Source organism: Vicugna pacos, chromosome X, assembly GCF_048564905.1.
Source record: "Vicugna pacos chromosome X, VicPac4, whole genome shotgun sequence".
In the NCBI taxonomy this organism is placed as follows: Eukaryota; Metazoa; Chordata; class Mammalia; order Artiodactyla; family Camelidae; genus Vicugna; species Vicugna pacos.
The window spans coordinates 39,834,750-39,860,417 of record NC_133023.1 but is presented as its reverse complement, the minus strand read 5'-3'; the positions used below and the strand labels follow the sequence as shown (position 1 = coordinate 39,860,417).

Here is a 25,668-nt window from a genome sequence, read left to right as displayed (position 1 = left end):
CCATGCAGTGAGATTTTTATTTGGTTATCATATTTTCAACTTCTAAAATTTCCATTTGTTTCTTGAAATATAAGCTCTCTCTCTGTGTGTTTTGGTGTTAAGAATTTCTGTTTCTACATTTGTTTCAAAGTGAGCATGATTGCTTTGTTGAAGCATTTGTACAGTAGCTGCTTTGAGGATGTTGTCAGATAATCCCAGCATTTCATTCTTTTCTGCATTGATTTTCTTTCCCATGTGAGCTTAGATTTCCCTGTTGTTTTCATAGTCTGAGTATTTTTACTTTAATTTTAAATAGAATATTAGAGGTCACTTTCCACTTACAGGTATTACAAAATATTGGCTCTTATACCCCACGTTGTACATCCTGGAGCATATCTTACATCCAATAGATTGTTCCTCCTACTGTCTGACTTCTATTTTGCCCCTCCTACCACCGGTAAACACTAGTTTGTTCTCTATATCTGGTTCTAGTATTAGGTTATATTCACTGGTTTATATTTTAGCTTCTACACATAAGTGATATTGTCTGGAATTTTCCCTGTTAGAGTTATTACATTTCACATAATCACCTCCAAGTTCATCCACGTTGCTGCAAATGGCAAAATTTCGTTCTTTCTTAAGGCTGAGTAACATTCCATTCTTTATGTATGTATATAGATCTATCTATCTATGTCTATCTGTATAGACACTATATATATATATATAAAATAGCTTCTTTATCCAGTCATCAGTTGGTGGACATTTAGGTTGCTTCTATTTCTGTGCAATTGTAAATAGCACTGCTATGAATATTGGGGTGCGTGTATCTTTTTGAATTATTGTTTTTGTTTCTTTGGATATATGCGGAGGAGTGGAATTGCTAGGTAATGTGGTAGTTCAGTTTTTAGCTTTTTGAGTATTCTGAGTAAATTTTAATCATATACTGGACACTGTGAATATTAGGTTACGAGATTCTTGATCTTGTGTAAATCCTAAGGAGTATTTTGCTAATTTTCTTACAGCAGGCATTCTACTGGCAGCCACCTCAGCCATCGTCTTCATGGTGGGCTGGGACAAGGGAGGATGGTGGATGGCGGAGGGGAGGGGTGACTCTTGGGGGCTTTATTTGCATATCTGAGCCCTGGAGGTACCAGGAACTGTCCACAGAGCAGAGATCCAGGAATCCTGGTGGGGTCCCATGGGAGGCGGGGAAACCAGCCAATGCAGCACAGGAGAGAGACACGGCGCATGCTCGTTACTGCTCGCCTCCCATCGTCCCTCGTCGTGTAGACAGTGCAGCGCATTCTGGGTGCCAAATGGTGCGCCAAGCGTTTCACTGTCTGGCCTGTTTCTACTCAGCTACAATCAGCTGGTAGGTCCACAGATCCGTCCTGCCGGGAGTTTAAGTGTGCGGGCGTCTAAGAGGGAGCCAGCGGGCTTCGGGCGGTGTGATCTGTGGCCTTGGAGGAGAAGGGTCCTCGAGGTCATTGTCCTTCTCACAGGTGTCACGTTGGTCATGGCTCTTGAGGTGGTGGCTGGAATAGGGGAACAGTGGGTGGTGGAGGGTAGGGAGTCGGGTGAAGATGGGGTGAGTCTTGGGGTCATTATTTGAAGCATCTGGGTCCCAGAGGCCCTAAAACTGTGGACACAGCAAGAATCTGAAGTAGGCAGTGGGACCCCAGACAGGGGGCAGTGGGCAAGCTACCAGTAAAGAGAGGCCTAGAAATGGACTGATGTTTGATTTTGATTGTGTCCTGAAATTAGCAGTGCCCCGAGCAGAGTACCAGGGAGGAGAGTGATACAAGAGTTTTTACTACCACCACTCAACGCTACCATTTTAGTTCAACAATAGACGTAGACAGTTTGTAAATGAACAAGTGTGGCTTTTTGTTTCAATAAAATGTGGTTGAGGGGGGACCGAGAAAGGCCTTAATAAATGAAAGTGTGCCAAAAATGGTAGTTACTCAAGTATTAATTCTCTAGTGGTAATTTCTTTCTCCTTTAAATTAAGTATAGTTGATGTAGGGTATTAGGTGAGTTACAGGTGTACAATATAGTCATCCACAATTTTAAAGGTTTTAGTCTGTTTATAGTTATTATGGAATATTGGCTGTTTGCCATGTTGTACAATATAACCCTGTAGTTTATTTTATACCTCAAGTTTGTAGTTCGTACTCCTCCCCCAGTATATTACCCCTCCTCCCTTCCTTCTCCTAAGTAGCCAGTAGTTTGTTCGCTGTATGTGTGAATCCGCTCCTTTTCTGTTATATTTACTGGTTGTATTTTTCAGATTCCACATAAAAGTGATATCGTACATTATCTGTCTTTGTATGTTTAACTGATTTCACTTAGGTCCATATGCTGCAAGCCCATCCATATTATTGCAAATGGCATAGTTTTCTTCTCTTTTATGGCTGGGTAGTATTCCATTGTATACATATACCACTTCTCTGTCTCTTTGTTGATGGACAGTTAGGTTGCTTCCATATCTTCCCAGTTGCAAATAGTGCTGCTTTGAACATTGGGGTGCATGTATCTTTTCGAGTTACTGGGTTTTTTTCCTTTTGGATATATATCGACGAGTGGAATTGCTAGGTCATATGGTTGTTCTTTTTTCTTAGGTTCTTGAGTATTCTGAGTAATTTTTAATCATATGCTGGGCATTTTGAATAATAGGTTATGATTCTGTGTCTTGCGTAAATCCTATAGAGTATATTGACATATCTATTTTAGCAGGCATTCTACTGGCAGCCACCACAGGCCTGGTCTTCGTGGTGGGCTTGGAACAAGGGAGGACGGTGGGCAGGGGAGGGGAGGGGTGACTCTTGGGGGCATTATTTGCATATCTGAGCCCTGAAGGCACCAGAACTGCCACAGAGCACAGATCCAGGAATCTCGGTGGGGTCCCCTAGTGGGCGGGGAAACCGGCTCACGCGGCTGAGGCAAGACACAGTGCGCATGCCCGGGGCTGCCCGCCTTTCCATCGGCCCTCGGCGTGCAGCGTGTGCAACGCGTTCTGGGTGCCGAGCTGTGCACATCGCGTCTCACCGTCTGGGTTGTTTCTACTCGGCTGCGATCTCCTGGTAGGTCCGCAGATCCGTCCTGCCGGGAGTTTAAGGGTGCGTGAGTGTGATGGGGAGCTAGCAGGCTTTGCATGGATCGGGGCTGCGGGGGGTCGTTGTGCAATCTGTGGCCTCTGAGGAGGAGGGTCCTCGAGGTGATTGTCCTCACAGATGTGGCGACAGCCATTGCTGTCGTGGTGGCAGGGCTGGGACAAGGAAAGATGGTGGGCGGTTGAGGGGTGGGGGTCAGATGAAGATGGGGTGACTCTTGGGGGTGTTATTTGAGTTATCTGAGCCGTGGAGGCACCAGGATCTGTCCACAGAGCAGAGATCTGGGAATCCTGGTGGGGTCCCGTGGAGGGTGGGGAAACCGGCCCACGCGGTACAAGAGGGAGATGGTGCGCATGCTCGTTACTGCTCGCCTCCCCGTCCCTCGTCGTGCAGCGTGTGCAGTGCGTTGCGGGTGCTGGGCTGTGTGAATGGAGTCTCACAGACTGGGCTGTTTTCACTCAGCTGCAATCACCTGTTAGGTCACAGATCCGTCCTGCCGGGAGTTTAAGTGTGCGTGAATGTGATGGGGAGCTAGCAGGCTTTGCATGGATCTGGACAGCAGGGGGTCGTTGTGCTATCTGTGGCCTCTGAGGAGGAGAGTCCTCGAAGTCGTTGTCCACACAGGTGTGGCAAAAGGCATTTCTGTCGTGGTGGCAGGGCTGGGACAAGGAAAGATGGTGGGCGGTTGAGGGGTGGGGGTCAGATGAAGATGAGGTGACTCTTGGGGGTGTTATTTGAGTTATCTGAGCCGTGGAGGCACCAGGAACTGTCCACAGAGCAGCGATCGGGGAACCCTGCTGGGGTCTCATGGGAGGCGGGGAAACCGGCCCGTACGGCAGAGGAGAGATACAGTGCGCATGCTCATTACTGCTCGCCTCCCATCGTCCCTCGTTGTGTAGTGTGTGCAGCTCGTTCTGGGTGCCGAAGTGTTCGCATCACGTCTCACTGTCTGGCCTGTTTCTACTCGGCTGCGATCAGCTGGTAGGTCTACTGATCTGTCCTGGCTGGAGTTTAAGTGCGTATTCGTGTAAGGGGAGCTAGCGGGCTTTTTTCGGATCGGGGCGATGGCAGGTGGTGGTGCAATCAGCGGACTATGAAGAGGTGGGTCCTCGACGTCGTTGTCCTCACAGGTGTAGCGACAGCCATTGCTGTCATGGTGGCGGGCCTGGTACATGGGAGAATGTTCCAAAGGACGAAGTTGACAAAGGCTTGATATCAGAATATACAAGCAGCTCATACAACTTAATAAGAAAAAACAAACAACCCAATCCAAAAATGGGCAGAAGACCTAAACAAGCAATTCTCCAAGGAAGACATACCAATGATCAATAGGACATGAAAAAATGCTCAATATCACTAATTATCAGAGAAATGAAAATCAAAAATACAATGAGGTACCACCTCACACCAGCCAGAATGGCCATCAATCAAAAATTCACAAATGACAAATGCTAGAGAGGCTGTGGAGAAATGGGAACCCTCCTACACCGCTGGTGGGAATACAGTTTGGTGCAGCCACTGTGGAAAATAGTATGGAGATTCCTCAAAAGACTAGGAATAGACTTCCCATATGACCCAGAAATCCCGCTCCTGGGCATATATCCAGAAGGAACCCTGCTTAAAAAAGACACCTGCACCCCAATGTTCATAGCAGCACTATTTACAATAGCCAAGACATGGAAACAAACTAAATGTCCATTAACAGATGACTGGATAAAGAAGTGGTATATTTATACAATGGAATACTATTCAGCCACAAAAACCGACAACATAACGCCATTTGCAGCAACATGGATGTTCCGGGAGAATGTCATTCTAAGTGAAGTAAGCCAGAAAGAGACAGAAAAATGCTATATTAGATCGTTTATATGTGGAATCCAAAAAAGACAAAGAACATAAATACAAAACAGAAACAGACTCATAGACATAGAATACAAACTTGAGGTTGCCAAGGGGTGGGAGGTGGGAAGGAATAAACTGGGAGTTCAAAATTTGTCAATACTGACAGGCACATGTAGAATAGATATACAAGATTATACGGTATAGCATGGGGAAATATATACAAGATCTTGTGGTAGCTCACAGCAAAAAAAATGTAACAATGAATATATGTATGTTCATGTATAACTGAAAAATTGTGCTCTACACTGGAAATTGATACAGCATTGTAAAATGACTATAACTCAAGCAAAAAACATTAAAATACACTTCGTCCTTGCCTACATGATTTCTGATAAGAATTCTGCAGTCAACTGAATCCTTGTTCTCTTGTAAGTAATGCATCTCTTTTCTCTCTCTGCTTTCAAGATTTATTTTTGTCTTCAGTTTCCAGCAGTTTCATTCTAATATGGCCAGGTATGGATTTCTCTGGGTCTAACCTGTTTGGTGTTTGCTTAGCTTCCTGAATTGGTAGGTTTATGTCTTTTGCCAAATTTGTGTAGTTTTCAGCAATTATTACTTGAAAAATTTTATTTTTAATTTCCATATTCTTTCATTTTTCCTGGGTTTCTGAAGGAAAATTATATATGTTTTGTATAAAAAGTATATATGTTTTGGTATTTTCCCACAGGTCCTTGAGATGTAGTTCATTTTTCTCTCAATCAATTTTTTTCCTGAATTGTTCAGATTGAATAATTTCTGTTGTTCTGTCTCCAAGTTCACTTTCTCACCTCCATTCTGCTATTAAACCCATGCAGTGAGATTTTTATTTGGTTATCATATTTTCAACTTCTAAAATTTCCATTTCTTTCTTGAAATATAAGCTCTCTCTCTGTGTGTTTTGGTGCTAAGGATTTCTGTTTCTATTTGTTTCAAACGTGAGCATGATTGCTTTGTTGAAGCATTTGTACAGTAGCTGCTTTGAGGATGTTGTCAAATAATCCCAGCATTTCATTCTTTTCTGCATTGATTTTCTTTCCCATGTGAGCTTAGATTTCCCTGTTGTTTTCATAGTCTGAGTATTTTTACTTTAATTTTAAATAGAATATTAGAGGTCACTTTCCACTTACAGGTATTACAAAATATTGGCTCTTATTCCCCACGTTGTACATCCTGGAGCATATCTTACATGCAACAGAGTGTTCCTCCTACTGTCTGACTTCTATTTTGCCCCTCCTACCACCGGTAAACACTAGTTTCTTCTCTATATCTGGTTCTAGTATTTGGTTCTATTCACTGGTTTATTTTCTAGCTTCTACACATAAGTGATATTGTCTGGAATTTTCCATGTTAGAGTTATTACATTTCACATAATCACCTCCAAGTTCATCCACGTTGCTGCAAATGGCAAAATTTCGTTCTTTTTTAAGGCTGGGTAACATTCCATTCTTTATGTATGTATATAGATCTATCTATCTATGTCTATCTGTACAGACACTATATATGTGTGTGTATATATATATACAAAATAGCTTCTTTATCCAGTCTTCTCTTGGTGGACATTTAGGTTGCTTCTATTTCTGTGCAATTGTAAATAGTGCTGCTAGGAATTTTGGAATGCATGTATCTTTTTGAATTAGTGTATTTGTTTCTTCTGGATATATACAGAGGAGTGGAATTGCTAGGTCATGTGGTAGTTCAGTTTTTAGCTTTTTGAGTATTCTGAGTAATTTTTAATCATATACTGGACACTGTGAATGTTAGGTTAGGAGACTCTTCATGTTGTGTAAATCCTATGGAGTATATTGCCAATTCTATTTCAGAAGGGATTCTACTGGCAGCCACCACAGCCATCAATTTCATGGTGGGGCTGGGACAAGGGAGGACGGTGGGCGGTGGAGGGGAGGGGTGACTCTTGGGGGCGTTAATTGCATATCTGAGCCCTGGAGGCACCAGGAACTGTCCATAGAGCAGAGATCCGGGAATCCTGGTGGGGTCCCATGAGAGGCGGGGAAACCGGCCAATGCGACACAGGAGAGACACACGGCGCATGCTCGTTACTGCTCACCTCCCATCGCCCCTCGTCATGTAGCGTGTGCAGTGCATTCTGGGTGCTGAACTGTGCGTCTCTGGCCTGTTTCTACTCGGCTGCGTTCAGCTGGTAGGTCCACAGATCTGTCCTGACAGAAGTTTAAGTGCACATTCGTGTAAGAGGAGCTACGGGCTTTGCATGGATCGGGGTGGCGGCAGGTAGTGGTGTGATCTGTGGACTATGAAGCGGTGGGTCCTCTTGGTCGTTGTTCTAACAGGTGTGGCGACAACCATTGCTGTCTTGGAGGCAGATATGGGACAAGGAAAGATGGTGCGTGGTTGAGGGGTGGAGGTTAGATGAAGATAGGTTGACTCTTGGGGGTGTTATTTGTGTTATCTGAGCCCTGGAGGCACCAGGAACTTCCCACAGAGCAGAGATCCGGGTAGCTCGGTGGGGTCCCGTGGGGGATGGGGAAACTGGCCCACGTGGCTCAGGCAGGACACAGTGCGCATGCCCGGGGCTGCGCACCTTCCCATCTGCACTCGGTGTGCAGTGTCTGCAGCGTGTTCTGGGTGCCAAGCTGTTTGCATCACGTCTCACTGTCTGGGGTATTTCTTCTCGGCTGGGATCAGCTGGTAGGTCCACATATCCATCCTGCCGGGAGTTTAAGTGTGCGTGCATCAGAGGGGGAGTCAGCGGGCTTCGGACGGTGCTATCTGTGGCCTTGGAGGAGAACTGTCCTCAAGGTCGTTGTCTTTCTCACCGGTGGCACGGCAGCCTCGGCTATCGAGGTGGCCGTGGTGAAAGGAGGACAGTGGGAGACGGAGGGCAGGGGGTCGGGTGAAGATGGTGTAAGACTTGGGGGGCATTATATGTGGTATCTGTGTCCTTGAGGCCTTCAAATTGCCGACAGAGAAGAGACTCTGGAGTGGACATTGGGGCCCCGGGCGGGGGGGCGAGGTGACAGTAAAAGAAAGGCCTAGAAACCAGAGCGCTTTTAGGTTTTGACTGTGTCTTCAGATTTGTGGACCCACAAATTGTGGATCTCGCAGAGTACCAGGGAGGAGAGTGCTAAACACATTTTTATTGCTGTGACTCAATCCTGCTGTTTTAATGCAAAAATAGCCATACACAGTTTGTAAACAAGTGTGACTTTCTGTTCCAATAAAACTTCATTGAGAGGATGGAAAAAAGGCTTAATAAATGAAAGTGTGCCAAAAGTGGTACTCAATTCTTAATTCTCTAGTGATAATTTCTTATTCTTTAAATTTAAGTATAGTTGATGTGCAATATTACGTGTTACGGGTGTACAATATAGTGATTCACATGTTTAAAGGTTTGAGTCTATTAGCTTGAGTCTATTAGTAGTTATAGATTATTAGCTATATCCTCCAAGTTGTATAATATAACCTTGTAGCTTACTTTATACCTAACAGTTTGTAGCTGTTACTCCTTCCCTGTTTATTACCCCTCCTCCCTTCCTTTTCCCCACTAGTGACTAGTAGTTTGTTCTCTATATCTGTGAATCTACTTCTTTTTTGTTATATTCACTGGTTGCATTTTTCAGATTCCACATATAAGCGCTATCATACAGTATTTGTCTTTTCCCTGTTTAACTTAATTCACTCAGCATAATATGCTGCAAGCCCATCCATGTTGTTGCAAATGGCAAAATTTCATTCTTTCTTATGACTGAGAAGTATTCCATTGTGTGTGTGTGTGTGTGTGTATATATATATACATATATATGTGTGTGTGTGTATATATATATATATATATATATATATATATACCACTTCTTTATCTCTTTGTCTGTTGATGTACAGGGAGGTTGCTTCTATATCTTGGCAGTTGTAAATAGTGCTGCTCTTAACATTGCAGTGTACGTATGTTTTCGAGTTAGTGTTTTTTTTTTCTTTTGGATATATATTGACGATTGGAATTGCTAGGTCATATGTTTGTTCTTTTTTTAAGGTTTTTGAGTATTTTGAGTAATTTTTAGTCACACGCTGGGCATTTTGAATAATAGGTTATGATTCTCGGTCTTGTGTAAATCCTGTAGAGTATATTGCCATTTCTGTTTTAGCAGGCATTCTACTGGCAGCCACCACAGGCCTGGTCTTCGTGGTGGGCTTGGAACAAGGGAGGACGGTGGGCAGGGGAGGGGAGGGGTGACTCTTGGGGGCATTATTTGCGTATCTGAGCCCTGAAGGCACCAGAACTGCCACAGAGCACAGATCCAGGAATCTCGGTGGGGTCCCCTAGTGGGCGGGGAAACCGGCTCGCGCAGCTGAGGCAAGACACAGTGCGCATGCCCGGGGCTGCCCGCCTTTCCATCGGCCCTCGGCGTGCAGCGTGTGCAACGCGTTCTGGGTGCCGAGCTGTGCACATCGCGTCTCACCGTCTGGGTTGTTTCTACTCGGCTGCGATCTCCTGGTAGGTCCGCAGATCCGTCCTGCCGGGAGTTTAAGTGTGCGTGAGTGTGATGGGGAGCTAGCAGGCTTTTCATGGATCGGGGCTGCGGGGGGTCGTTGTGCTATCTGTGGCCTCTGAGAAGGAGGGTCCTTGAAGTCGTTGTCCTCACAGGTGTGGCGACAGCCATTTTGTCCTGGTGGCAGGGCTGGGATAAGGAAAGATGGTGGGCCATTGAGGGGTTGGGGTCAGATGAAAATGGGATGACTCTTGGGGGTGTTATTTGTGTTATCTGAGCCCTGGAGGCACCAGGAACTGTCCACAGGCAGAGATCCGGGAATCCTGGTGGGGTCCCGTGGAGGGCGGGGAAACCGGCCCACGCAGCACAGGAGAGAGACAGTGCGCATGCTCGTTACTGCTCGCCTCCCATCGTCCCTCGTCGTGTAGCGTGTGCAGCTTGTTCTGGGTGCCGAAGTTTTCGCAACACGTCTCACTGTCTGGCCTGTTTCTACTCAGCTGCGATCAGCTGGTAGGTCCACAGATCTATCCTGCTGGGACTTTAAGTGTGCATTTGCGTAAGGGGGATCTAGCGGGCTTTGTGCGGATGGGGGCGGTGGCAGGAGGTGGTGTAATCTGCAGACTATGAAGAAGTGGATCCTCGAGGTCGTTGTCCTCACAGGTGTGGCGACAGCCATTGCTGTCGTGGTGGCGGGCCTGGTACATGGGAGAATGTTCGGTGGTTGAGGGGAGATGGTCAGGTGAAGATGGGGTGACCCTTGGGGGCGTTATTTGAGTTATCTGAGCCCTGGAGGCACCAGGAACTGTCCACAGAGCAGAGATCTGGGAATCTCGGTGGGGTCCCGTGGAGGGCGGGGAAACCGGCCCACGTAGCAGAGGAGAGACAAAGGGCGAATGCTCAGGGCTGTGTGCCTTTCCGTCGGTCCTCGGGGTGTAGCATGTGCAACGCGTTCTGGGTGCCGGGCTGTCCGAATGGAGGCTGTTTCTACTCGGCTACGATCACCTGTTAGGTCACAGGTCCGTCCTGCCGGGAGTTTAAGTGTGCGTGCGTATGAGCGGGAGTTAGTGGGCTTCTGGCGGTGCGATCTGTGGCCTTGGAGGAGAAGGGTCCTCGATGTCGTCGTCCTCCTCACAGGTGTCCCTGCCTCCATGGCTGTCGAGGTGGCAGTAGGAACAGGGGGACAGTGGGAGGCGGACGGCAGGGAGTCGGGTGAAGATGGGTTGAGCCTTGAGGGCATTATTTGCGGAATCTGTGTCCCGGAGACACTGAAACTGCCGACAGTGCAGAGAATCCGAAGTCGCCAGTGGGGCCCCGGGTAGGGATAAGGGACAAGGTGACGGTAAAGGAAAAGCCTAGAAATGGATCGATGTGTGGTTTTGACTGTGATCTGAGATTTGTAGTGCACTGAGCATTGTGCCAGGTAAGAGAGTGCTACACAGAGTTTTTATTGCCACCAGTCAACCCTGCCGTTTTAGTGCAAAAATAGCCGGATACAGTTTGTAAACGAACAAGTGTGGCTTTGTGTTCCAATAAAATGTGATTGAGGGGGTACCGAGAAAGACCTTAATAAATGAGAGTGTGCCAAAAATGGTAGTTACTCAAGTATTAATTCTCTAGTGGTAATTTCTTTTTCTTTTAATATAAGCATAGGGGATGCACAGTATTAGCTAAGTTATAGATGTGAAATACAGTGAATCATATTTTTAAAGGTTATAGTCTATTTAAAGTTATTATAGAGTATTGGCTCTACTCCTCGTGTTGTACAATATGTCCTTGTAGCTTATTTTATACCTAATAATTTGTAGCTCTTACTCTTCCCCCTGTACATTGCCCCTTTTCCATTCCTTCTCCCCACTAGCCACCACTAGTTTTTCTCTATTTCGGTGAATCTGCTTTTTTTTTTATATATATTGACTAGTTCTGTTTTCTAGATTCCACATAGAAGCAATGTCATACAGCATTTACCTTTCGTTGTTTAACTTATTTCACTTAGCGTAACATGTGCAATCCCATCCATGTTATTGCAAATGGCAAAGTTTCATTCTTCTTCACGTCTGAGTAGTATTCCAGTGTGTGTGTGTGTGTGTGTGTGTGTGTGTGTGTGTGTGTGTGTGTGTGTGTATACACCAACATCTTCTTTATCCCTTTGTCTGTTGATGAGCATTTAGCTTGCTTCCATATCTCGGCAGTTGTAAATAGTATTGGTATGAACATTGGGGTGCGTGTATCTTTTTGAAATAGTGTTTTTATTTTTATTTTTTGAATAGATATTCAGGACTCGAATTGCTAAGTCATTGTGGTAGTTCTATTTGCAGTTTTTTGAGACATCTCTACGGTTTCCACAGTGGCTGCAGCAATTAACATTCCCAGCCACAGTGGGCAAGGGTTTCCTTTTTTCCACATCTTCCCCAACACCTGTTGACTATTGACTTTTTGATAATAGCCGTTTTCTCTAGTGATTTGTTCATAAATATCTCTATGATGATAAATCAACTTCTGAAAGCGAACTCTTTCAGAAATGTGCTCTTCTCTTCCCAGGTGCCTTATGTTGATTTTCCTGTCAGCTTGGGCATGACATAAACAATTGCTTTTGCAAGTTTCCACATTTTGTGTGATTGGAAAGCACACTGAATAAAATTACTTTCAGACTTATTTTCAAAGTATTTTCAATATTCAAAAATCAGTGTGCATCACCATTTGGGCATGGAAGTGTTCAATTATATTTATTCTACTAAATGCATTTTCCAAATCACGATATTTTATTTTCAGTGGGAAATATGAGTTGGAGCAGAAAGTCAACATACAAACCTAAGAAACGAGGTCATGATGAACAATGTGACAATCCTGTTGAGCCTGTGGTTGTAAGTGTTTTAACAGTTGATTTTTTTGGTGGGGGAGGGATATAGCTCAGTGGTAGAGTGGGTGATTAATAAGTACAATGTCCTGGGTTCAGTCCCTAGTACTTCCATCAATAAATGAATGAACATTTGATGCTTTTTTGTTAGTAGAAATTATTTTTTGTAAGAAGATGTTCAACTAGTACAGACGCACTTTCAAAGGTCTTCTGTGTGATACAGAACGTTGATCCAGGAGGATGACATTCTGGTGTTGTCTTGTTGGATGCTGTTATATCCCCTGGCAGTATAAATGATGACTTCCTTCCCATACTTATAAACAACGAATTCACACATCCCTCCCAACACTGAGTAAAATAACTTCCAAAATCCTTGTAACTTTTCTTAGAGTAGCATCTCTGTTGGAATAGTCAGTTTATTAAAAATAAATATACCAAGTAGTATTGGAGAAATATTTTTAGATTTGCTTAAGTCAGATATATCTCTGTATTCTGTATATTTATGTCATTGACATGTACTGGTAACAAAACTTTTTATTTGCACACACATATGTGTAGGCCCATGGTGATAAGCAACCTCAAGAATGGGAGCCACCAACTTCAAGTCAGGACATTCGACCTGGTGATGAGAAAAAGGATGAAGGAGCGTCTTCAGCTCAAGGTGAAGGGAAATGGAAGAGGAATGCCTCTTGTGTGTCAGGGGGGGTGGCGTTGTGTGTGTGTGTGTGTGTTGTGTATGAGTATGTCTCTTACATGGTGATATGCCAGTAAGAGAAAGAAAGAAAACAGCAGAAATGTATCTCAAACACTGCCTGAGAATTGGCTGGAAAATTGTAGAGAGTGTAGTTTGCAGCTTCAGGCAATCTTTCACTAGAATAAATCTCCCCATTTTTTTAATGCAAAAAGTGAAGCTCAGGGATCATGTTTATTAGAGAGCACTTGATTGTTGATGACAAAATTCGTATTTCATTCCAAAGTTTGTGTCTTCCTGCAACCTATGTTACTGTAAAAAAAAAAAGGTGAATGATTTTGCTTCAAGCTCAAATGTGTGTACTATATTTAGCTCCCTTTTAACCGAGGAGTAGATAGGTCAGTGGAGTAAGATGGAGACTTCAGGAATGAATCATGAATGATGGCCACTGTTTCTTTAATTCATATTTTTAATGATAAGTTTGATAAAAGCTGGATAATTCAGGATACTGGCATACAAGTAACTGGTTTTATATGAAATTAATGCAGCTTTTAAAAGATGAGTATATACTTCTATGGTCTGAAAAATCAAAAGATTAGTTATTTTAAGATTAACATGAGACAAATTATTTTTCCTGGATACCTAGTATTTTGAAACAAAACATTTACATAATTCCTGCCACTGTTAAAGGATTCTAGACTGTAACTCACAACAATGCCAGTTCATTTCTTTCTACCCAATTTCCTTTATGCTCACTGCTAGACAGTATATTTGCTGTTATTCATAAATAATTTGGTTATTAATTTTGGTAATTTCTTCTACATGGGTGTCATTTGTGCAATGTTGCATAGAGGACCTTTGGACCTAAATATAGCGTTAGTTTTTCTTTTTAATTGAAATGTAATCAATTTGCAAAGTTGTGTTAATTTCTGGTGTAAAGCCTAGTGATGTATATAGTTATGTATATAAATTTTCATATTTTTTAGTTAAAGACTGTTACAAACATTGAATATAGTTGCTTGTGCTGCACATTAGGACCTTGTTCATCTGTTTCATTTATATATAGTAGTTACTGTCTGCAAATTCAGAACTCCCAGTGTATCCCTCCACCTCGTCTTTCCCTATGGAAATCATAAGTTTGTTTTCTGTGTCTGTCAGTCAGTTTCTGTTTTGTAAATAAGCACATTTGTGTTATTTTTTTAGATTCCATATATAAGTGATATCGTATGGTATTTTTTTTTCTCTTTTTGGCTTACTTCACTTAGTATGACATTCTCCAGGGCCAACCCTTTCAGAAATGTGCTCTTGTCTTTTCCCATGTGTCTTATGGTGATTTTTCTGTCAGCTTGGGCATGACATAAACAATTGCTTTTGCAAGTTGCCAGATGTGGTGTGACTGGAAAGTACACACAATTAAATTACCTGAGACTTATTTTCAAAATTCAAAAATTAGTGTGCATCACCATTTGGCCATGGAAGTGTTCAGATATAATTATCCTCTTAAATGCATTTTCCAAAGCACAATATTTTATTTTCAGTGGGAAATATCTTTCGGAAAGTAAAGTCTACATACAGACTTAGGAAAAGAAGTTATGATCAAGCATGTGTCAATCCAGTTCAGCCTGTGGTTGTAAGTGTTTTAACAATTGATTCTTTTTTCGGGGGGGAGTGGTATAGCTCAGTGGTAGAGTGTGTGCTTAACATGTACAACATCCTGGGTACAATCCGCATTACATCCACAAATAAATAAATAAAACAGTTGATTTTTTTGTAGAAATTAATTTTTGTGACAAGTTGTGGAACCAATACAGATACACCTTGAAAGGTCTTCTGTGTGGTACAGAACGTTGATCCAGGAGGATGACGTTCTGGTGTTGCCTGGATGGATGCTGTTATATTCCCAGGGAATATAACTGATGCCTTCCTTCTCATGCTTATTAACAACTGATCACACACATCCCTCCCAACATAGATTAAAATAGCTTCCAAAGTGCTAGTAACTTTCCTTGGAGTAGCATCACCGTGGGAAAAGTAAGTTTATGAAGAAAAATTATACCCAATAGTATTGGAGAAATATGTTTTGATTTACTGATAGTCAAATATATCTGTGTATTGTGTATATTTATATTGTTGGCATGTGTTAGTAACTGAACTTTTTAATTTGCACACACATCTGTTTAGGCCCACGGTGATAAGCAAACTCAAGGATGGGAGCCACCAACTTCAAGTCAGGACTTTAGACCTGGTAAAGCCAAAGAGGATGAAGGAGCACCTGCAGTTGAAGGTGAAGGAAAAGGAACGAGGAATGCGTCTTGTGGGGATGTGTGTGTGTGTGTGTGTGTATGTGCGCGTGTGTGTATGTGTATGTCTCATGCATGTTGAGATGCCAATAAGAGAAGGAAGGGAAACAGCAGAAAGGGATCTCAAACGCTGCCTGAGAATTGACTGGAAAAGTGAAGAGAGTGTAGTTTGCATCTTAGGGCAATCCTTCAGTAGAATAAATTTCCCCCTTCTTTATAAATGAGAAAACTGAGGCACACGGATCTTGTTTATCAGAGAGCAGTTGACTATTGAATACAAAATTTGTATTTCACGCCAAAATTTGTGTCTTCCTGCCACCTATTTTATCGTAAATAATGGTGAATGATTCTGCTTAAAACTCAGATGACTGTACTATGATTTAGCTCAGTTTTGGCCCAGGAGAAGATAGTTCAGTGGAGTTGGATAGAGGCATCAGAAATGAATCATGAATGATGGCCACTGTTTCTTTAATTGATATTTTTAAATGGTAAGTTTGATAAAGGTGAGATAATTTAGGATACTTGCGTACAAGTAGCTGGTTTTATATGATCTTAATCCACCTTTTAAAAGGTGGTTAAGTCCTTCTATGGTTAGAAAAATCCAAAGCTGAGTTATTCCGATCAACATGAGACAAATTATTTTTCCTGGATGTCTAGTATTTGGAAACAAAACATTTGTATAACTCAGGCCACTGTTAAAGGATTCTAGAATGTAACAGACAACTATGTCGATTCATTTCTTTCGACCCCATTTCCTTTATGCTCACTGCTAGACACTATATTTGCTGTTATTAGTAAATAATTTTGCTATTAATTTTGGTACTCTTTTCTACATGGGTTTCATTTGTGGAATGTTGCATAGAGGACCTTTTGACCTAAATATAGCTTTCATTTTTTTTAATTGAAGTGTAATCGATTTGTGACATTGTGTTAACTTCTGTTGTAAAGCATAGTGATTCAGCTATGTATATAAGTTTTCACATTTTTTCATTATAGGCTATTAAAAAGCACTGAGCATAGTTCCCTGTGCTGTATAGTAGGACCCTGTTTATCTGTTTTATTTATATGTAGTAGTTAATATCTGGAAATCCAAAACTGCCAGTTTATCCCTCCACCTCGCCTTTCCCCATGGTAACCATTAGTTTGTTTTCTATGTCTGTCTGTTTCTGTTTTGTAAATAAGCTCATTCATGTCATTTTTAAAAGATTCCACATATCAGTGATATCATATGATATTTCTCTGTCCCTTTCTGGCTTACTTCACTTGGAATGACATTCTCCAGGGCCACGTATGTTGCTGCATATGACATTATTTCAGGTTTTTTTGCGCTGAGTAGTATTCCATTGTGTACATATAGAACATCTTCTTTTCTAATCATCTGTCGATGGACATTTAGGCTGCTTCCATGTCTTGGCTGTTGTAAGTAGTGCGCCTATGAGCATCGGGGTGTGTGTTTCCAAAATAGAGTTTCCTTCGAATATATGCCCAGGAGTGGGATTGCTGTATCATAGGGTAAGTCTGTTTTTAATTCTATGTGGAATCTCCATACTGTTTTCCATAGTGGCTGCATCAAATTACAGTCCCACCAGCAGGTGAGGAGGGTTCCCTTTTGTCTACACAACCTGCTGCATTTATCATTTGTGGACTTTTGAATGATGATCATTTTGACTGGTGTGAGATGACACCTCACTGTAGGTTTAATTTGCATTTCTCTGATAATTAGCAACATTTAGCATTCTTCTCATACCTATCGGCTTTGTATTTGTATGTCTTCATTGGAGAAATGTTTGTTTAGGCCTTCTGCCCATTTCTTGATTGAGTTGTTTGGGTTTTTTTGTTATTGAGTTGTATGGACTCTTTATATATTCTGGAAATTAAGTCCTTGTCAGTCACATTGTTTGCAAACATTTTCTACCAGTCCATAAGTTTCCTTTGCTGTACAAAATCTTGTATGTTTCGTTCGATCCCATTTGTTTATATTTCCTTTTTTTTTCTGTTGCCTGGGTTGCATCTCCTAGGAGAACATTGCTAAGATTTATGTCTGGGAATGTTTGTGTATGTTTTCTTCTAGGAGGTTTATAGTGTTTTGTCTTATGTTTAAGTCTTTAAGCCACTTTGAGTTTATTTTTGTGTACACGGTGAGGGTGTTCTGTAACATCGTTGATTTACGTGTGGCTGTCCAGCTTCCCCAACACCACTAGCTGAAGAGGCCGTCTTTTCTCCACTGTATATTCTTGCCTTCTTTGTCAAAGATTAATTGACCATAAGTGTGTAGGTTTATTTCTGGGCTCTCTGTTCTGTTCCATTGATCCACGTGTCTGTTTTTATGCCAATAGCATGTTGTTTCGATTCCTGTAGCCCAGTATTCTTGTCTGAGGTTTGGGGGAGTTATTCATCCAGCTTCGTTCTATTTCTTCAGTAGGGGGGAGGATATAGCTCAAGTGATACAGCACATGCTTAGCCTGCATGAGGTCCTGGGTTCAATCCCCAGTACCTCCTCTAAGAATAAATAAAGAAGCCTAATTACCTCCCCCCTGCCAAAAATAAAAAAAAAAAAACCTCTTGTCTTCCTCAAGTTCAACACAGTTGTCAGGTATTCACTTTAATTTTTCCTTTATATTCCCCAAAAACATAAAATTTACAGAAAAGTTGCAAGAATAGTACAGTTAACTCATCTATTTTCACCTCAATTTACCAAGTATTAAATTTTTACCACATTGGTTTCATATCCTCTTCCCTCTCCCCTCCCCGTGTGTGTATATGTATACACACACATACACACTTATTGATACGTTTGTTATTATTAATACTGAGTCATTTAGATAAAGTTTCAACTGTTATGACCCTTTAGCCTAAGTACATTAGTGTATATATATATATATATATATAGATAGATAGATAGATAGCCTTAGAAGAAAGAAAAAGTCATTCTCTTGGCTAATCACTGTCCTAAATCGGGAAATTCGACCATAGGAAAATGCAGTCATTAAAATTTTCTCAGTGTATACTCAGATTTCCCCAGTCGTCCCTATAGTTCCCTTGATAGAATTTTGCTCTTGATCCAGAGTCCAGTGCAGGATCATGCATTGCATTTAGTTGTCATGTCTATTTAGTCTTCTTTAGTCTGGAATAATTCTTCAGTTTTTCTGTCGTTCATGACACGGACATTTTTGAAGAGGATACAGCAGTTGGTTTGCAGAATGTTAATCAATTTGAGGTATTGTTTGAGTCTTTTTCCCCTCCTCAACACTTAGTGTTTAATCATTCCGTGTAACATGCTGAGTAAACTGAGAGACATGGTTTCAACCTTGAGCTCACAGTCTAGTCAGAGACCCAAACAAATCACTGATAAGTACAGTCACACGTATAACACAGACAGGTACAAAGGGAGCACCTAAGTTGTGTGAGGGCGGTCTTGGGAAAGGAAGAGGATAATGAAACCCTGGTTTCTTAGTTTCTGGTAACAGACTCCTAAAATAATGCTCTTGTGGTTCTTCAGCATCACATTTGTTTCCACACGAGCCTAAGATTTTATTTCGTGAACACTGAAGGAGTGAATATTATCAACTCTTATTCATATCTCATGATTCACTTCTTAAATTGACCAACGTTTTATTTTCAAGGGCCTGTCCCACCCAGAAGCTGATCAACGCGAAGTGGCTAAGCCAGAGACTGGGCATGAGCATGATCGTGGTGTCGATGGGAAGAGACTGCCAAAGCCAGAGCCCTTTTAAAATACCAGGAGCAGGTATGTTCTCCATTAAGTGTGCAAATTATAGGGTGTCTGTTTCCACAATATACTATTTTTAACGATACAGGGGTAACAGTACTGTTTCTTTATAACACAGTTCACTTATAAAGGTGATTTGAAATGTAGTTTCGACCTTAAGTGCCTGACTTACTGGACTATCAGGTATAGAAACGAATTTGTTAAAGCCATACTGGATTATAAAAGATGAAAATATTTTCTTACTTTTAAGTATGAGTCCTTTAACCAACAGTTGCTAATTTTCATATGCGTTTGTAGAGTTCTGCGTTTAACATACACGTAGTGCATTTGTAACACACATCAGTTTGTATGACATATGCTGAAGCCTTGAAGTAGGTTCCAGTACCAGCTCTAACCCAATTTCTGTGACTCTGGGCCAATCCCTTAACTTCTAAACCCATCTTTGCTCTTATAAAAATAGTGAATTCAAATCAGATATTTAAAAATCATTTTCAGGTCTGATTTTTGCATACTCTGTTTCTGTTGCATTGAACACACAAAACAATACATGATTTTATTTATGATAAATCATCAAACTCTGACCTGAGTCAAGTTACAACACCTGAATGGAGGTTTCCTCACTACTAAGAAAACGAACACTTTGCTTGACGGTTGTTTCTCTGTTGGAGTTGTGAATGCCCGTCCTCAGATTCTGCCAAATTCTGAAATCTCTGGCTCTCAAAAGACAATTGCATTTTGTCTTTTTTTCCTTCCAGTTTTTATTGATATATAACGGACAAAAATGTGAACAGTTGCATTTTAAATCCTTCCCCAAATGAAGCCTCAAATGGCTAACTACTAACATTTCAAGAGATAATCTAGTTTCTAGTCTCTATGTCTGATCAGACAGAGAAAGTGCAGATAGTCAGCGATACTCAAGGCGGGTGCAAGATGCATATGCTTAGCACGCTTTCTACCCCCACTGCCCACTGTCAGTCTTAATGAGCCAGTCTTCCTAAGAAAATGTAGGCACTATGATATAATCATCTCTAACCATGTGACATGTGGCATGAAAATTTTGCGTCCCGAGGTATCAGGTGGGTAAGATTGAAACGCAAAGACCGTAACGGAAGTACTTCCTGAGTAATCAAGTTAAGTGTTCTTACGTGTGTGTTTTGCAGATTACCAACTATTAATTACATAGCTTCTGAATTTAAAGGAAGCACTTGATGCTTAGGAAGTAAACTACCTTTCATTGCATTCCTGGCCCATTCCAAACTCTTTACATTAAAAGATAGTTTTCAGGCTACTTTCAGGAACCTATTGAATGTAGTTAAAATATACTCATGGGAAGATCATAGCCTTCAACACATATGCTATTAAAAAAGGAAAAGATTATAAATTACATGTGCGTCCAATATAAAAAATCATCAAAGGTCAAAAAAGTGTAGACCTAAGGGAAAAGGAAAGAGAGTCTTAAGAAACACGAAAAAGACGCGAACAGATATGGAGTATATTATCTGTCTCTCTTTACCTTTCTATGTGTACATATGGCTTTCCAGGTTTTTCCCTTTTTTCACCCCACTTTCTGTCTTTGTTCCAGGCTGTGAGAAACGGTACTATTTTCCTTCACAATTTGATGTTACCTTTGATGGTACTGACTTAAAACTAGTGTAACTATGTCAGACATTATATAAACTGGAGTGCTTTTAAGAATGTAAAGATCCACCGTTCATAATTACAGCAGGAGTATGGATGAAAACAGGGACAAATGGTGAACCTACTACCGCATAAGGGTGACTTACGCTAGCTCCTAGAAACAGTTTTGCACTTTTCCACAGACGGAGCCGAAACAAATGCAATACTAGCCTTTTCTATTTATTTCATTTAAGCAATTCTAAGTGTGATGTTACTGTTTTAGATATCCTATATTCAGAATGTTATTCAAGTCAACGCATTTATAGGAAATTTTAAAAATTCCTTCTGTTTCCTAGGTGTTTCATTTGTTTTGATTTTTACTAAAAGTATAAAAAAATGTTGCTTTCCACTTAAAACTACCTCGCAACAGAAGCATTGGGTTTAGTGAGTTCTGAAGTTGAACAGTCGACTTGTTTCTCTGTACCACTAGAAAGAGTGATGTGTTTAGCAAATATTGTTAATGTGTCTGAAAGTCTACCTTCAGAGTCTCTGCAGAGGTTTAACTGGATATAAGCCAAGGGTCACCCTTAGGGTTCTGGTTTTAGTCCATGTTATAAAACTGAAACTGTGGTGTCCTCTGTATGCTTTAGTGCCATCTAAATAAAATTTTAACTAATATATCCAAATGTTATGTTATCTTACAGGTGAAGGGAAACCACAGGTTTAAACGAAGACAAGCTGTAACCATGTAGGCTGTTATTGTGTTGGAAATGTACCTGTTCAAATTCTCTCAATAAAGTTTTGCAGTTTTGTCCAAAGGATTCTTGCACATCTTTTGTTAAATTTATTCCTAGGTATTTGATGCTGTTGAAAATTGTACGGTGTTTGGAAATTTTATATTTTGTTTGGTCTAGTGTAGAGAGACATAATTTTTGTATATTGCTTTTTTTTTTCTACCCAGCAATCTTGCTAAGTATGTTTAATTCCTAAGGTTTATCTTTAGATAATTTTCAACATGCAAATCATATCATCTTTGAATAAGAATAACAGTTTTGTTCCTGCCATTGTAAACAGTATAGCTTTTATTTCCTTTTCCCATTTTATGTCATCGGGCAGACCCTCCACTACAATTCTGGTCAATAGAACTGGTGATAGTGGACATCCTTGTCTTAGCCCAGATGAGAAATGGAAAATTTTCAACATTTCACCATGATGTTTAATGTGCCTTTTTCGGCAGATACACTTTGTCAGGGTAAATTCGTTTATTCTTAGTTTGCTTAGAGTATTCATCTTGAATGTATGTCGAATTTGATCAAACACTAGAAGTACATTTATTGAGATCGTAAGATTTTTTTCTCTCTGTCAGTCAGTTAATGTGTTGAATTACAGCGGTACGTTTCCATGTTTTAAGCCAACGTTATATTCCTAAGGTAAAGACATTTTGGTCATGAGTAATCTATGCCCTAATAATTTGTTTAGGATTTTTATGTATATTCGCATGAGTGACACTAGCCTATACTTTTATTTTATCTACTCTCTTTCTAGGACTTAGTATCAAGTTTATGCTAGCTTCACACAGGCTTGGGGTGTAAAATCTCTTTTTCTGTTCTCTGGAGCTGCAAGGCTGTGAGTGATGTAGGGCCAGGCTTTCTTGTGATCACTTGTTTCTGGATTGCTTCTCTCTCTTAAGATTGGATCCCTGCTGAAAAGGCAGAGACAGAAGGCGCAGCTGCAGGTTCCCATCTCTTCCAACTTTGTGAGGTGCCCATCTCCCCTGCAAGATGCCTCTAATGATGCTGTCACTCTAAAAGCTACCTGCTCCTGTTTCTGTGCTGACACTGATCTTCTGTACACAGAAAGTTACAAGTTATCACTCTACAATACAGATGGACCTAGAGATTGTTCTGCAAAGTGAAGTAAGTCTTTCAGAGAAAGACGAATATCATATATCACTTACATCTGGAATCTTAAAAAGAGGTACAAATGAACTTATTTGTAAACCAGAAACAGACTCATAGATGTAGGAAAACTATGGTTACCAAAGGGGATGGCGTGGGAGGGATAAACTGGCGTTTGGGATTAATACATACACACTACTATGTGTAAACTAGATAAATAACAAGGACCTTTATAGCACAGGAAAGTATATTCAATATCTTGTAATAACCTAAAATGGAAAAGAATCTGCAAAAATATAACTGAATCACTTTGCTGTACGCCGGAAACTAACACAACATTGTAAGTCAACTATATACTTGAATGAAAAATAAAAAATGAAACCATTAAAAAAGAAGTCATCACTCACTAACTTCCCTTAGATGCTTTTGAGCTGTGCTGTATGGTCACAAATGGCTGAGTATAGCTTCATTTATTGAGTTCTTTTATCTAATAATAGGTTTTTACTCTAAAAACTCACATTTATAGAGTACGTACCATCTGTTAGCCATTTCTTTGTGCTACTTTCTGTACATGTATGACGTCATCAGATCCTCACAAAGAGGATAAGGCAGAGTTTTGACAAAATTGAGAATCTCTGACTTCAGTAAGAAGCAGGTTCGGGGGTCCCAGTTCTAAATGCAGAGCCTTGCTCTTTTCCTTGTTCAGGAGCGTACAAGCTCCTGAAGTGTTTGAGTACAGAACTGATGGTGTATAAGATGACTTTAGTTGTAATTTGATGTTTTCCTAAAATTTTAAATTTAATTTCTTTCTTAAAAAATTCAAGTGATTTTATTCAGCTAAGATAGAGCTCTTTTTTAAAATTTCTATTTAATAGACTTTATTCTTTCAGAGTAGTTTCAGGTTCACAGCAGACTTGAGCAGAAAATACAGGGAGTTTGCACATAGCCCTCCCCAGTCACACATATGTACTCCCCTACCATCAACATCCCTCATCAGTGTGACATATTTCATATAATTGAACCATCATGGGCACATTATGATCAACCAAATTCCATAGTGTATATCAGGGTTCACTCTTGATGTTGTACATTCTATGGGTTTTGACAAATGCAGAATGACGTGTAGCCACCTCTTTAGTATCATACAGAGAAATTTCGTTGCCCTAAAATCCCTTCTGCTCCATCTATTCATTCCTCTCTGCCTCCCTCTCCCTAAGCCCCTGGAAACCACGATCTTTTCATTGTTTCTGTAGCTGTGCCTTTTCCAGAATGTCATTGTGTTGGAAAGGTACAGGTTGTAGCTTTTTCAGACTGGCTTCTTTCATTTAGTAATATGTCTTTGCAGTTTCTTCCGTGTCTTTCATGGCTTGATAGATCATTTGTTTTTACTGCACGTATATTTTTGAATTTCCATATATGTACTCTTCATTGTTTCCAAGAACGCTGAGAACTTTAGCTTTTTTTTTTAATTAAGTTTCAGAGTTTACTGGGGAAATAAGAGAGGCGAAGACACCCCAAATGACAGAAAGAAAACTCTGAAAACGTCCCTTTGCAAGCCAAGTGGAGGCCTGGACTTGACCTCCCCTAAAGGACAAGAAACTGGTGTGTTAGCACCAACATTCTCTGGCAGCCACCTTGCCGGGGTGTGAACGTCTCAGCCAGGACTGCTTTCCACCCCCAGCCAAAGGTGGGGAGGAGACAAAGACTGTAGAGTCAATGCAGAGGCGATGGAAGCTGCAAGGAAAGGCTGAGAGAGGGAGAGAAGGAGGTGGGGAAGACCGTGACAGAGCCTCAAGCTTTTGACTCTTAGCGCCTCAAATAGTTGACAAGTAGTTCTGCAAAATGTTTCCAAAAAGGTAAAAACGCCTAACATTGTTGCCGAGAGTTCCCCTGGTCCTCTCCCAACGTGCCACCTCACGCTCCTGGGTGTACATGGCAGAGCCCAAAGCGCACTGTTTTGAAAATAAGGAAACCAGGAAGCAGCCCGTTGTCTTGTAAGGAGAGAGGAAGGAGCTGAAGGCTGCTGGGGCCTTTCCCACGTGGGCCTGTGTTCTGTAGAAGCAACTTCCCAGCAGCAGTGTGGCACGATTCTACATGAGGGTCTCACCTTTTGTCACCCAGGCTTCAACGTACTCTATTCTCCATTCAAAAGCTGTCAATGTCTCGTTTCGTGTTGCTAGTCTTGAACAGCAAGGCATATCAAACGAGTTGAGAGAGTCTGCGAGTTTCTTGATGCTGCTGCTGGTGATGACCTCAATGTACTCCCGGTTCACCCAGTCCTGGTGGATCTCCTGCTGCACCGGGTCCCCTTGTCCCGCCATGGCTGCTGCCTAAGGAAGAGGCAGAGCTATAGCTTTTTAAACATACATAGTTATCAAAGGAATAAAGCCAACCACAAAAGAATTAATTCAAAAAGATACATACACCCTACTATTAACAGCAGCGCTTTTTATAATTGCCAAGATATGGTGGAATCCTAAGTGCACATGAATATTTGAATAGATAATGAAGATGCAGCATATCTATGTATATATGTAATGGAATACGACTGAAACATTAAAAAGAAGGCTATTTTTCCATTTGCAGCCCTTCATTCACTTATTTTTTCAATTCAAAAAGCAGAATTTTATAACTGGCTTTGACATTTCCATTACACCAAAAACTAGAAAATACCTAGAAAAAAACTTACCTATACTCCAAAAACTGAAATGACACAAAGAAATGGAAAGGTTTCTTGTGCTCTTGGATTGGAAGAATCCCCACTATGAAAATGCCCACACTACCGAAGGCAATCCGCAGATCCATCGCAACCCCCATCAAAATACTCGCGGCATTCCTCGTAGAACTAGAACAAACCATTCCTAAGTTTATAAGGAACCACAAAAGACCCCAGACAGCCAAAGCAATCTTTTGTAGTTTTCTTTTTCTCCTCTTTCTTCTGTTTGTTGTCTTTCCTTATGGTTTGATGAATAGAGAAGGTCTTTTAACATTTGTTGTAAAGCTGGTTTGGTGGTGCTGAAATGTTTTAGCTTTCGTTTATCTGTGAAGCTTTTGATTTCTCCATCCAGTCTGAATGAGAGCCTTGCTGGACAATGTGTTCATGGTTGTAACTTTCCCCCTTGCATCACTTTAAATATATCATGCC

The 25,668-nt window shown here is 41.2% G+C and overlaps 1 long non-coding RNA gene and 1 pseudogene across 7 annotated transcripts; one reads left to right on the top strand and one right to left on the bottom strand.

Annotated features, from left to right (window-relative positions):
* Positions 1-1,262: 1,262 nt before the first annotated feature.
* Positions 1,263-21,446, top strand: LOC116278377 (uncharacterized). Of its 7 annotated transcripts, none has more exons than XR_012067555.1 (7): positions 1,263-1,351; positions 12,203-12,294; positions 12,846-12,948; positions 14,517-14,608; positions 15,160-15,262; positions 18,902-19,026; positions 21,330-21,446. It is a non-coding gene; the product is annotated as an uncharacterized lncRNA (long non-coding RNA). The 7 variants fall into 7 exon arrangements; XR_012067557.1 differs by lacking the exon at positions 1,263-1,351 and adding an exon at positions 3,081-3,098; XR_012067554.1 differs by lacking the exon at positions 1,263-1,351 and adding an exon at positions 4,032-4,073.
* Positions 21,447-24,531: 3,085 nt separating this feature from the next.
* Positions 24,532-24,844, bottom strand: LOC140692016 (probable protein BRICK1 pseudogene; annotated as a pseudogene).
* Positions 24,845-25,668: the final 824 nt, after the last annotated feature.